Source organism: Amblyomma maculatum, chromosome 1, assembly GCF_055883805.1.
Source record: "Amblyomma maculatum isolate TAMU_Amacu chromosome 1, ASM5588380v1, whole genome shotgun sequence".
NCBI classification, from domain to species: domain Eukaryota; kingdom Metazoa; phylum Arthropoda; class Arachnida; order Ixodida; family Ixodidae; genus Amblyomma; species Amblyomma maculatum.
Window position 1 is genome coordinate 394373087 of NC_139344.1, and position 13045 is coordinate 394386131.

Consider the following 13045-nt stretch of genomic DNA (forward strand, 5'->3'; position numbering starts at 1 on the left):
AACGACCACGCGCTATTGCAGCAATCTGTTTTTTCCATAGAACAGTGGTGTAAAGACTGGTGTATGGAACTTAACACGCAAAAGACGGTGCTTCTTAGAGTAACTCGTAAAAAGAATTTCAGTTCATTTCAGTATCGCTTACACAACTGTCTCATTTCCGAAGTTTCTAGTTATAAATATCTTGGCGTTACTATTACCAATAATCTCTCCTGGAGTGCTCACATTTCAAATATTTGTTCATCAGCTTTTAAGAAACTTTGTTTTATCAGACGTAAACTCAAAGATGCTCCATCCAATCTTAAACTACTGGCTTACACCACATACGTCAGGTCTACACTTGAGTATGCTTCGATCATCTGGGACCCTCACACTAAAAAAGACATTTATCGAATTGAACAAATACAGAGAAAAGCGGTGAGGTTCATTTTTAATAAATATCAAAGAACGGACTCTCCTACTAACCTCATGACCGCCAACAACATTCCGCTCCTAGAAACTCGCAGGAAAATGACTCGTTTACTCTTTTTGTATAAAATTTTAAACAACCAAATAAACCTCAGTCCTCCACCGTGTGTGAAAGTTCCCAACACTAGGCGGACACGTCATCACCATAGTCACTCACTGCAGCCAATTTATGCAAAATCTAAATCCTTTCTGCATAGTTTTTATCCAAGGACAATTTCTGAATGGAACACTCTCCCAGAAAGCTTAATTCAGTCTCCAGACTTTGACCAGGCTCTACAGCAACATCTGTTTGGTTGACTTCGATTGTATTGTATTGTTACTTTGATGTCGCACAAAGGTTTTTCATGTTTTCCCTTTTTTTTTCTCTCCGGCTGTTGGTCAACACATTTCATGTCATTACATTGCCTCTGTTTGTTAGTTTTGTGGGTGCTTCGTGTGATTTATTGCGTTTCTTGTGCGCTGTATATATGTATGCCACTCCTGCTAGGACCGGAATACTGGTCTGCAGTATCTTGAAATAAATAAATAAATAAATAATTCAATATTTTGCTAATGAGCAGCAACTTAATTGCAATGTCCTTGTCTGTGGGATACTTACACCCATACTGTCACCTCGTGTAATGCTCAAACATTTGGCAGTGCTAATCACTTTACTAAAATATTGTAATCTTGGCCCTTCAAAGTGAATTGTGTTCAATAGCGAGGTGACATGCTTGTAGCAATGAGATTCTAACCTTGGATACCCTCTCAATACGCTATTGCTGTGCCTCTATGCTACTGGGATGGTGAGGCAGCATACTAAAAGGGCATAAACAAAAGCGTGTGCAGTAATTCTTACCATATAACAATAGTTGAAGCCCTCACCTAATTTAATGTGATTTGATTAAAAGGCCATATTTACCAAAAAAGGCATTTTGAGCGACAAGGATGACTGGCAGATGGTATGACCGGATGGATTGGTCTGGGTGATGTGGGGACCATGGTATGGTCCAGCTGCCTACTCGAGCAGCTCTTTTGGCATGAGAAAAACTCATTGCCTTTCAGAATTCCAAGTCAGATGTGTGAGTTGCGAGTTCATTCACATCATGTGATAATTAGTAAACTTACAAATTGGTATGTGTGATAAAAGCGCAAACTAAGATTGGTGAGTCAACAAGTAGCCAACTAAATGTACAGGGATGAGGATACAGGAGTCGTAAATGCTGTGGCATGTTTTCCTTAACAGCGGTGCTGAAGTGCCCCCGAAATATTTGTTGCATTTGCTCAATTTAGGTGTATTTCAGTTTCTGGTATAACCTTTCCCACACCTTTAACCTTTAGGCACAGTAATTGTAAGTAAAATCAGCAGTTAAAAAAATAGCATTGTCAATATGAAAGCGTTCCAAAAGATTGAGAAATAGTATTAAGGTATGTATAGCAGCAAAAGTTGCAACTCTGTACCATCAGCATGCACGTGTGATCCCAGCCATTTTTGGAACCATAAATGCAGTATTAACTTCAGTAGTTTATCAATTCAGTTTCGGACTATCCTCATGTTTGACAAGATTTTAATGATGAAACCTTCAGCTTAATGCCTCTAGTAGCCTGAGTATTCTGAAGCATAGCATTGTTGCCTTACTTAATTGCTTGGTACACTTTCCAATTTTGCAGTGAGAAATTTCTTAGCCTAAAAAAGTGAAACATTTGGCAGTACTCTGTCAGGGACAAAGCAAGCTTTTGGAAAAGGAAAATAGAGTAGATGTCTCTGAGTGGACACCCCATGTGCACTGTGAATGAAACTAATGAGCAAAAAAAAAGCATATGCTTTCAAGCAAAGTATTGCAATGCTTAATATTACATAGAATTCCTCCTGGCACACATAGATTTCATATTTCAAGCTGCCAGTTTCCATCATGCAAGGACGACATCTGCTAGTTTCTATACAGCACCTTCGTGCTTTCGCACTGGCAAGCCACGTTTTGCGAGAGGGTACCTTTCTAAGTGGACTCAGCTAGGCTTAACCTGATTTCCATGAAATATATATGGAAGGGTGCTTAAACCAGATGCTATCAGGCTTTACGTATACCTGCAGGTAAGAGCCCTGCCAACTACTATTTTTAATAAAGAAAATTTGATATATCTAGTCGTCACTTAGAGTTTGTCATACATACTCCCTCAAGCACAATTAACAGTGTTCTGATCGAGCTGCTTGATTGATACTAAAAAGGAAAACGCAGCGCTGACACCAAACATGAACGGGCCACTGCTCAATTAAAACGCCTGGAGAGAGTGCAACGTAAGTCAACTTCATCCCTTTCACTTCTTCCTTGTCGACTGCGACGTAAAATATCGGCAGCACTTGTGCAGTGCTCAACCTCTACAGACCGAGCATGCTATCTGGTCATCGACTGGAAGCTGTCGGCCGGCGCATCGTCGCCGTCGGTTCTCCCAGCGACGCCACGCCCTCCGCGGCACGGATTCAACCCTCTTTCCAGTTTGGTTGCTAATGGACATCAATTTTCGCTGATTATTGTACTAAGCAGGTAAGCCCAGCTCTACTAATTGAGCACATAATTAAAATATTTTATCGAGTGCAGTTTACAGCGCAGCCCTATGGCAGTCGCGTAACCAGCGAAGCGAATAAAGAGCACATCAGAGGAAGAAAGTTCGGCGATGCACTCTGATGCATATCTTACGCATTGGATTTGTTAGAGACGACCATGGAATAATTTAAACAACACGGTCATTTGGCTGCTGGATGTACCATTGCTTGTAAATCCGGCCGCGCAAAATATATAGTAAAAAAATTTACTTCTTTTTCCATATTTTATGTTCACAACAAACATATGCATAACCACGCACTGAGATCAAGTGCCACATGAAAATTCGCGCTTCCACTTCAGTTCGAATAATAGCTCTCGAGGTCAAATGTTCGAATGAGTCGCGTTACATATGCTGTGTATGCGAGGTGGGTACGTGGGGGACGAATTAAACTGCACTGCAAAAGATGGTTTGGTTTGGTTTATGAGGTCCCGAAGCAACTCGATCAGGCTGTGAGATACGCCGTATATAGTGGAAGGCTCCGAGAATTTCGACCATCTGGCTGGGTTTTTACCGTACCGCGCAGTACACGCGGGCGCCTTGTTAGTATTCGCTCCCATCGAAAAGCAGTCACCCCAGTCAGGATTGAATCCCACACCCTTGGACACAGAAGTCGAGTACGTCAACTGCACCAGCACAGCGGGGGAGGGAGAAGACACTGTTGCGTTGTTGGGTGCTTGGTTTTGCCCGCGGCTGCTACGTTTTTGTGGCATGGCCATGCAGTCCCGTTCCACCTAGCTTCCACTGGGACATCGCAATTCAATCTCGACTTCCTATAAAATCGCAACCATGCAATTCCTGCCACGAAGTCGCCTCCTGGTCGAATTAGCATGGCTTACCCTGCTCGAGTCGCCAGACAGTTCGTTTATACACGCTGGCCAACAAAGACGTACAGGATCTGTTGGCTCTTAAATGATCACAACGGTGCACTGCAATGCCGATCGACGCCACGTACACGCTTACGGGCGGCATGCAATTCGTTGCAGCCTCCGCTGCTGCGGGTGCGAGTCGTGAAAAAAGAAACTATGCCGGGACTGCGGGCATTGCAGAATTAACATGCACTTTCACGGGTTGGTTTGGCTGGAGGCTTTTAATTGTGCCCGTGTATGCGGTGCGATAACAATTAATTAAGCAGGCGCTGGTATATAACTGACAATACTTTTTAACTAGTCATGCGCACTAGCGCCTCATTTACTAACAGCTATAGGTTTGCTGAGGTCGCAATTATAATATCTATATCAGTCTTTTAAATTTTGGAACCACCATTATCGTCCCCGCTTTTAGCACGCGAATTTAGGCCGCGTATGGCAGAAAACGAAACCTCTCGGTCGAGGAAAATTTAGTACGCGCGGCATATATATGTACGGGTGTACGTTGTACGATCGCTTCGCTAGCCATTCCTCCCGGGCGCTCCCGAACATTATGAAAGGAGTGACACCCGCGGCGGTGCGTGGCGCGTATTCAGCATGCATGACTAGCGTGGCGATTTGCGCTCACCCGCTGTATAGTTTCGGTTTCGCCTGTGTACGGCTGGAACTACCCGAGCAGGTAGCGTAGATGGCAGCGTACTGCTCCGAAGTTGTCACTTGCTCCTTCTTAGCGCACAGGAGGGACGGCAAGCTTCGAGAGCAAGGTATACCCGCACATATGAAACGGGCTCATAAGAGAGCCAGGTCGAAAAAATAGAGAAGGTTATGGCCAGGTACGCGCTCGATCATCACAGTGGTTTCAATTTAGCCCGCGCATAAAAATTTCTTGCGTTAAATACGCCAACAGAATTATGTTTTGGGAAAGTTTACACTGATATAGATACTGACATGGGCGTCGACATGACCCCCTGCATAATGCCAACAGATTCTTATTCACTGAAATTGCATTGTCAGAACACTTAGTGACATAATTTGTTCATTCTAGAAGGACAAACTCGTGGAAGTTTAAATTTTGAGTCTTGTGCTATTAAATTAAGGAAAAAAGTATGGGAGATGGAATAAACCCCACCCTTTACAACCCCCTTTACTGATACATTATCACCAGGTTTGATTTGGTTGTTTAATCTGATGCAAAAATTCATAAGAATAGCAATAAATGGACAGCAGAAGACAATTAAGTAGTTCAGTTTGGTAGTTAAAATCTTAAGGGTCACTGTATCAAATGCCTTTTGAAGATTAAGAAAAGGTAGCTAATTTTATTTGAGTTGAACATGCCCATGCTTCTCATTTAGTGAATCAGTATATATAAAACATTCCTCATCACCTGATGGGCCAGCTCATCAAGACACTTACAGTAATTGCTTAACTGTGGCTGCTTCCTCTTTGTATGAAATAAATAACTTGAATTTGAGGCAATAATTTCTAAGAAAGGAAAAGGCGCGAGTACTGAGTCATCAAAAGTGCCTTAAAATTGAGATACTCGCTTAAAATCAAGAGACTTAGCTGCAATATATGCAGCCAAAGAAGAAACAGAAAAAGGCTTTTGAAAATAAGTGATTTTAATAGCACCCTCAAAATTCAGCAAGAGTACTGGGCAATTTTAGAGTGTATGGTTAAAGCAGAATTCATTTTACCCAAATTTAATACTCAACTTGGCTGTTCTGCCAATGCCAAATTTTTCTAAAAAATTGCAACACTTAGAAGCACAAAAAAAGTCTAGCCCTGAAGGCTTTTGCTTTCTTTTCTAGAATGCATTCATACCTTCAGTTAGAAATGTTAAGGTATAGAAGCACGATCAAACGCGACCATTCAGAGCTTCTTTGGAACTATCCAAAATATAAGTTATGAACTGCAAAATAAAATGACCCACGTTTAAGGTCTAATTGTGTTTTTTAAGTTTCGCTTTCAGCCATGCTGGTCCCTGTAGACCTTTCCTCAACTCTTTAAAGTGTACTTCAAGACCTAGTAGAAGTAGTAGTAATAAACTTTATTTGGCTACAAAAATGAGTGCCAAAGAGGTCTGCAACTTGTAGAACCAGGGCCATCTGTCACTTCGACATGGAGGACTCCAGCCAGGTACACCAATTAAAAGGAGGAGAGTCAAGATAAATGGGGGACTGAATGGCAATGGTGCAAAGGAAAAGCAGTGTTCTAGGTTAATGCAAATGAGAGATATAGTTGGGACAAGATGCTTTAGGTGGAAACGGTAAAGAAAGAAATGCACTGGGAGAAGGAGAAAGAAACTTTAATGACACGGAGTATTAGGCACCGAGAATGTCCTGAGTACGGGTCACCAAGGCCAACCAGTCCGTCAGCTGATGCAAGACTAGTCAAGCCCACCAGGTCGGGAAACAAAAGTGAGGAAAATGAAATGTGCCGGGATTGTGAGAAAATTTGTTCCCATTTTACGTTTGACATGAGATTTAGTGACAGAAGAAAGGAAGAGGAGTCAAAAGAAGAATGAGATAATCTCGAAAATGCCTGGAAAGCAGCTTCATTCATCAAATTGACAGGTTGCAAGAAGCCGGCTATCCGGAACATGGTGTCATCTCAGTTGCTGAAGGAACCTATAAAAAAATGAAAACAAACAGCAAGGAAGCTATGCCTAACACAGTGGACAGAATACAACAACAAAATCTGGTTGCAATACCCTATCTGCACAGCACATTGCATGATTTGAAACGAATAGACAAAAAAGTAAATATCGAAGTAGTTCTTACAGCTTCGGAAAAGTTATCGAAGCTTTGTAGGATCACTCAAACTTGTGGTGTGCAGCGACGTGCATGCAGCATAGAACACCAGACTTTATTTGTACCCTGCAGCACAGGTGTGGTGTATGAGATCCCATTAGCTGTGGGAAACGTTAAATTGGACAAATGGGTAGATGCCTCAATGAACGGCTCTGAGAACACAATTATACCTATGAAAAACTTGCAAAAAAGAAACATCTGCGAAGGAAACGTTGCTTTGCACTGCAGCAGGTGCACAGGTTGTATGCCCCGGCTTCTACAGGGCTTAAAGCCAGGGGGTGTGTCAGAGACCCCCCCCCATAATATTTAAGAGGGGTCCGAGATCCCCACAAGCTTGAATTCAAGCATGAGGACTGTAAGAATACAAACCAGGTAACCATTGTTTTGTTCTTGTCAGTGGTGTAATTGGAAGATTTCTTCTCTATCGTTTCAACAGTTTCACATTGAGTATTAATAAAAACCAGAGATGGAGAAAAGTAATGGTTTCTCCCCTTTGTATAAAACGATTTGCAAAACAGGCAACCAGCCACTTTCTCTCTTTATTTCCCTTTCCACCAATGCTCGAATCACTACAGACCCCCTCCGATTGAGCCATACTTTAAGCACTGGGCTTCACAAAACAAAGATTATTGGTAGAAGCAACAAGCAGATTACAAGAGAGATTCTGGAGGCAAGAGTCATCAAACAGAAAAAGGGCTTGTGCGTCAGTGCACCTTCGATAATGCTCAGTGAAAAAGAACTTGAGATCCTGTAAGTAGCGTAGGCTTACTCAAAACGCTTAGTATGTTATATCTTTTCTTGTATGGCAGTTTTCGGTTCTATATCTGGTGGTTTTTAAGGCTAACGACACGACTTAATCCTGCTCATTCAAACTTTACATTTTGACAACAGAAGCCCATATACAGCTCGACCTGGCTTTTTCATTTGTCTTCATCGAATGTTTAGCGGTGAGGCATGTGCTTGCTCATGATGTATACTACTTCACTTGCGTTTTGGATTTTTGTGATTTCTTGTTTATTGTTACTTTTTTTTTTTTTTGTCAATGCTTTGTTAGGAGAGAAAACTGGTATACATGTATATGACGTTTTGACTTCGGCTGAGTCACATGTTATGAAAATGTGCATAAATTCCTCTGTTTTCCAATAAACCTCAGTTGACAGTCAGTGCTGTGTTCATCTCCCTACCTCTGACCACATCTATCTCAATCTCAAAGACCTCATTCCAAAAGTAACATGCACAAGTATTGATACAGCCATAAATTACAATGAATAAGACTTTGCTGTCAACCATGATGAACTTGACTTTCTGCAACATCTAATGTCAAAGTGAAAGTGATCGCTCCTTCTGCTTATATGCTTCGCTTATTATTAAGGAGATTATTAAATTGGTTTAGACCTTAAGGCAGAATATTAGTTTAAATAGTTTAGTCACACAAACAAAAAAACACGGAAAAGAAATTATAACTGAGCTTTTTCTTGGTTGAAGCGCCGTACAGAGGAAGAAAGTAATCATATTTACACAGGTGGAAGCAGGCTCAAGCATTTTAGAACAGCTCAGGGACCAGTAATAAAGTAACTTCGGAGCAGCTTTGAAGCAATAAAACTAGAGTTTCGGAGCAATCACATTGTCTTGGAGCAAGATTCTAGACTCTCTTTTAATAATAGAATTCTAGCTTCCTCACTTAACTCTTTGACTGTCGAATATTCCGGAAAAAAAAAAAAAAAAATCACCTCCAGTGTCGAACTATTTCAAACGCTATGCGTTTAGCGCAATACCCGTACTGCAAAAACGCCGCGGGACGGCATGCAGCCGCAGCACCTGTACGGCAAAACCAGCCAAAGGGTTCAATAGCAGCAAATGGAATGCTGCCTTCTACACTTCATAATTGAAGATTGTTTAACTAAGAGATTTATACTGTTTTGTAAGATTGAAAGGTGGACTTTGCAACATTGATGCGCTCAAGTATTACCACTAGTTTGAAGTTCACATCAATGAACAGTACATTTCTGCTTTCTATCTTGTGCATATTCTTTTTGATCCTGCGCCTGTGCCGATAAATTTCTGGGTACTGGCCAGTAACGCCTTCAGGGAAGATAGGTGGCACTTTGTATAGCCTTTTTCCCCTTCAAATTCATTACTTTATGGCCCTCTGTGGCTGCTCAAATTATTGCTTGAGCTATCTTAGTTTTAACACACTGGCGATAGACCCTGTATGACTTTCCAACACTTTTGAAAACACATTTAGTGACTGGCACCTAAGTGGCATCACCTCCATAAGAGTTCCAAGTGTGCTTTTGTCTGTCGTAGGCATGACAGGCTAGATGGTGAAGCACCTGCTTGTATTCACAGCAGAATCGCTACAAACAAATCGTGTAGTTTGTTGCAGCTGGACAAGTTTCCAATGGCTCGTAGTCATCATCGGCCAGACTATACCAACTGCAGGGTGAAGGCCTCTCCGATACTCCTCTACCTGTGCTAGCTGCATCCACTTTACTCCTGCAAACTTTTTAACCTCATCCGCTCACCTAACTTTCTGCTGTCCCCTGCGGCGATTTGCTTCCCTTGGAATCGTTTATTACCCTAAGCGAACATCGGTTGTCCTCTCTACGCATTACATGCCCTGCCCATTTCATCTTTTTGATTTCCACTAGAGTGTAATTAACTCAAGTTATTTCTCTAACTCGCTCTATGTGCTTCCTATTTTTTAACGTTACACCTACCATTTTTCATTCCATAGTCATCTGTGTTGTCCTCAACTTAAATAGAACCCTTTTCGTTAGCCTCCATGTTTCAGCTCCATAGGTGAGTAAGTGTAAGATGCAACTGCTGTATACCTTACTCTTGAGCAATACCGGTAAGATACTAGTCATAATCTGAGAATACTTACCAAATCCACTCCATCCCAATCTTATTCTTCTAGTTATTTCCCTTTCATGATCTAGATTTGCGGTTACTACCTGTCCTAAGTACACATATTCGTCTACCACTTCCAGTGCTTCGCTACCTCGTAGTAGTTTGGTGCACCTGCTTCACTCGCTGATCTCATTTCCCTCACCACAGGCGATTCAAAAGGCCGGGAGTAGGTGCCATATCAAGTGCACAGAACATTTTCCGTAACGAATTCCTCAAATTTGCTTATAAGCAAACATTATGCTGCATACTAAAAGTAATATTAAAATTTTGTACGTATTAGGCTCGGGTGAGATGCATTACACCTCTGCTACCGGTGTGCTGCCATTGTTTTGACTACACCAGCCACATACCCTGTATACAGAACTCATAACAGACCATTGCCCAGCTGCGCTTCTCATAGTCGCTTAACTTAATTGTCTCAGATTGCGGTTCTTGCTGTCAATACCAGTAATGGCCCACTGTGCGGCAAAACCGTGCTCCACTAAATTTAATGTCAGAACATTGATGCAGTCGAGTTGGAGCAATTTTGGAGGAGGGAAAGCAGGCTGGAGCAGAATGAAGCAGCACTTCCACCCCTGCATTTAGGATGAATGCAAAGAAAGGAATACTGCAATCAAATTCTAAATTCTAAGTTCATTCTAAGTTCAAAAGGCAAGCCACCATGTCAGTGTTATCACTCAGTATCCTAATTTCTAAGTTTAATATCACAGGAAAGACAATTGTGCCAAGCTCAAGCTTAACACCGTTCAACATGATCCAGTTACATATATATATATATTCCTGCCGAACATAATCACAGTTCCCATATTGTAAGGAATCTTTATTAACCATGCTTTTATTTATGTGTTTATTGATACCTCAGAGGTCCTAATGCAAGACATTACAGAAGGAATGGGCTTGTGCACAGTGATAAATGGCGACAGGCTAGTGGTATACATGGCTATGATTAGACAGGTTCTTCGATGGCAGTATTGAAGCTTACAGGATCGCTGATGAGGGATAATTGCAGTTGTGAACAGTGCTTGCGAAGAATGACTCATGAAATGTAGTTGTGCGGGCATGCGGTGAAATGCCACTTTTACGATGACCTGTGCAAGGTGTTCTATACACAGGTTAGCCGAGACGACTGCCATGAGGTCTTGTATGAAAAGCTTGTGATAAAGGCAGGGGCATGAAGTACAGTGACGAGAACAGAGACTGTAACAGAGATTTCATGGAAGAGATGCTGAAGGAGTATTCGAGGGAATGAAACTGGTGGCATGGTTTTGAACAGGCTCATAAGGTTCAGTAAAGTTACAGTAGTGTATATGATTGGTATATTAAAGTTGTGATCACACAAGGTTTTTGTAATCTAGTAATTTTACACAAGAAGGTGCCAGCCATGGGTAGGTTACGACAGAGGTATCCAACAGTTCTATTAGAGTAATTAGTTACATGGCTTACAAGGCAAGACAATGTTAAGCCATTAGTGAGGTGAACACCAAGGCACTTAAACGAATTCTTTGAAAAAGTAGTACTAGTGTTAATTTTGTAAGTAGGATGTGTTGTTTTGGCAGTGGTGAGAAGAAATCAACAGTTTAAAGCTTCTCAGGGACGGAGGCCACATAGCACATCACTATTTTATGCGAATTAGATATAGATATAAGGCAGAAGCGTCGGACGAGTTGGTTACAGAGCAGCAAAGTACACAGTCATCAACTAAAATGTGGATGGTAGAAGTTACTGAAGGGAGATCGTTAAGAATAAGGGACAGTGCTTTGTGGAACACATAGCTGAAAGAAAACTTTGAAAAAGAGGACTGGGTATTAGCAGTAACAAACAGCGAGCGGTCGGTCAGAAAGCCTTGGATCAAACTAGTGGATAGAGGTTTGTTCAATTCAGGCAGCTTCAGCAGAATGCGGGCAACGTGAAAAATGCGTGCACACAGGCGACGCAACTTGGGAAAAGCGGTAAAAGAAAATCGAGTACCGAACCTGCTGGATATTTTTTTCGAAGTTAATATTGGGATATATTGAAGGCGAAAGGCACCATTTCGGCTCCATCTTAGTGCCTATACCCTGTGCGATTTAGGGAACGTAGGAACGGGTGAATGCTAAATATTTTTTACACACTCTTGTACACTACGCGAACGCGCACACTTCGTGAATAACGCGAAATAGAAGTGTCCTTTCGCTAAGGCAGTTTTGGGAAAACTGCTCGCAGCTTCGAAAAGACTCGTTTTATCTGGAGTGCCCGGCATTGCAAAAGAAAGAGCACATAAACACCCTTCCAGAATCAGCCAAGCGATCACATACGGTGATTACATAAACACCGCAACCTTCAAAACGAAAGCCAAGACCACCTACACGTTGAGAATATTCTTCTTCCATGGCAGCACAAACCAAATCACGATCCCCATATACAGGCCTTTTACATACGCTCTTGGTTTCTAGTATGCCACACTGTGCACCACTCATGCTTCAAAAATAAATCCAAGACGCCCTGTTCGTGAAGCAACACGCAAATATGATTTGTTGCAGAATGAACGGAGAGACCGACGGGGTTCGCAGGTAGGAGCACTCTTTCAACTTCCGTGGATGCACGAAGCCTCTACTGCGTCTATCGCCTCTGTCGTTACTAACGTAATCCATGAAGAAACTGCAAGATGAGCACTGAGGCACGAAATGTGCACGACGCAAAAATCGCGATTCACACGACCACACATTCCAAACGTCGTTTACAAACACACGACACGTGATCTGCCTTTGGCTTTCCTGCAAAAACCCCAATCCGCAAATAATAAACAAAGCCAAGCCAATCCATGGGTTGCAATAACGGTTTGCTTATTTTCACCCGGTTGCACCAAGCTTCTAGCTTATTCCAACCGGGTCGCAGCAACGCCGGCCACCAAACTGCAGCTGGTTGGTTGTCACGGACATATTAAATTTGTGACAAACAAAGTGATCAAGTTTTATGTTCTTAGCAGACTACACCTGAAGACGCAGAATTCATTTTCAAAAGAAAGGCAAGGAAGAATGAAACTGTTGAAACTGAGGTGGGTTGTTTAATGTTGTGAGCAGTTATGTCTGGAAATTGTGTTTATTCTACCTGTATTACATGTATATTTGAGGCCCAGCAACCTCAACATTGTGAAATTTCACTTTTCTTTCCAGCATTCTTGCCCTTAAGTGCAATGAACAAAACTTTGCTTATCCATGAGAGTTTTTTGTGAAAACTGCAATTTGTTCCTTCTGTACTTAAATACCGTTTCACATCGCGTGTTGCACGTTCTGGCTATCATCTGGCTAAAAATTGCACTTTCTCACTTTAGACGCACCGGAAATTCGCAGACAACAAAGAATACAAATTAGCCTGGTGCCTGCGTACTGTGCGACGTAACCGCACGTTAAATAATCGCATGTCATCTGC

At 41.9% G+C, this 13045-nt stretch overlaps 1 long non-coding RNA gene across 1 annotated transcript; it reads right to left on the reverse strand.

Moving 5' to 3' along the window:
• Positions 1-6203: 6203 nt before the first annotated feature.
• On the reverse strand, positions 6204-12513 carry LOC146208607 (uncharacterized). The gene is made up of 2 exons (XR_014705151.1): positions 11983-12513; positions 6204-6541 (listed from the first exon to the last, which is right to left on the reverse strand). It is a non-coding gene; the product is annotated as an uncharacterized LOC146208607 (long non-coding RNA).
• Between the last annotated feature and the right edge of the window lie 532 nt (positions 12514-13045).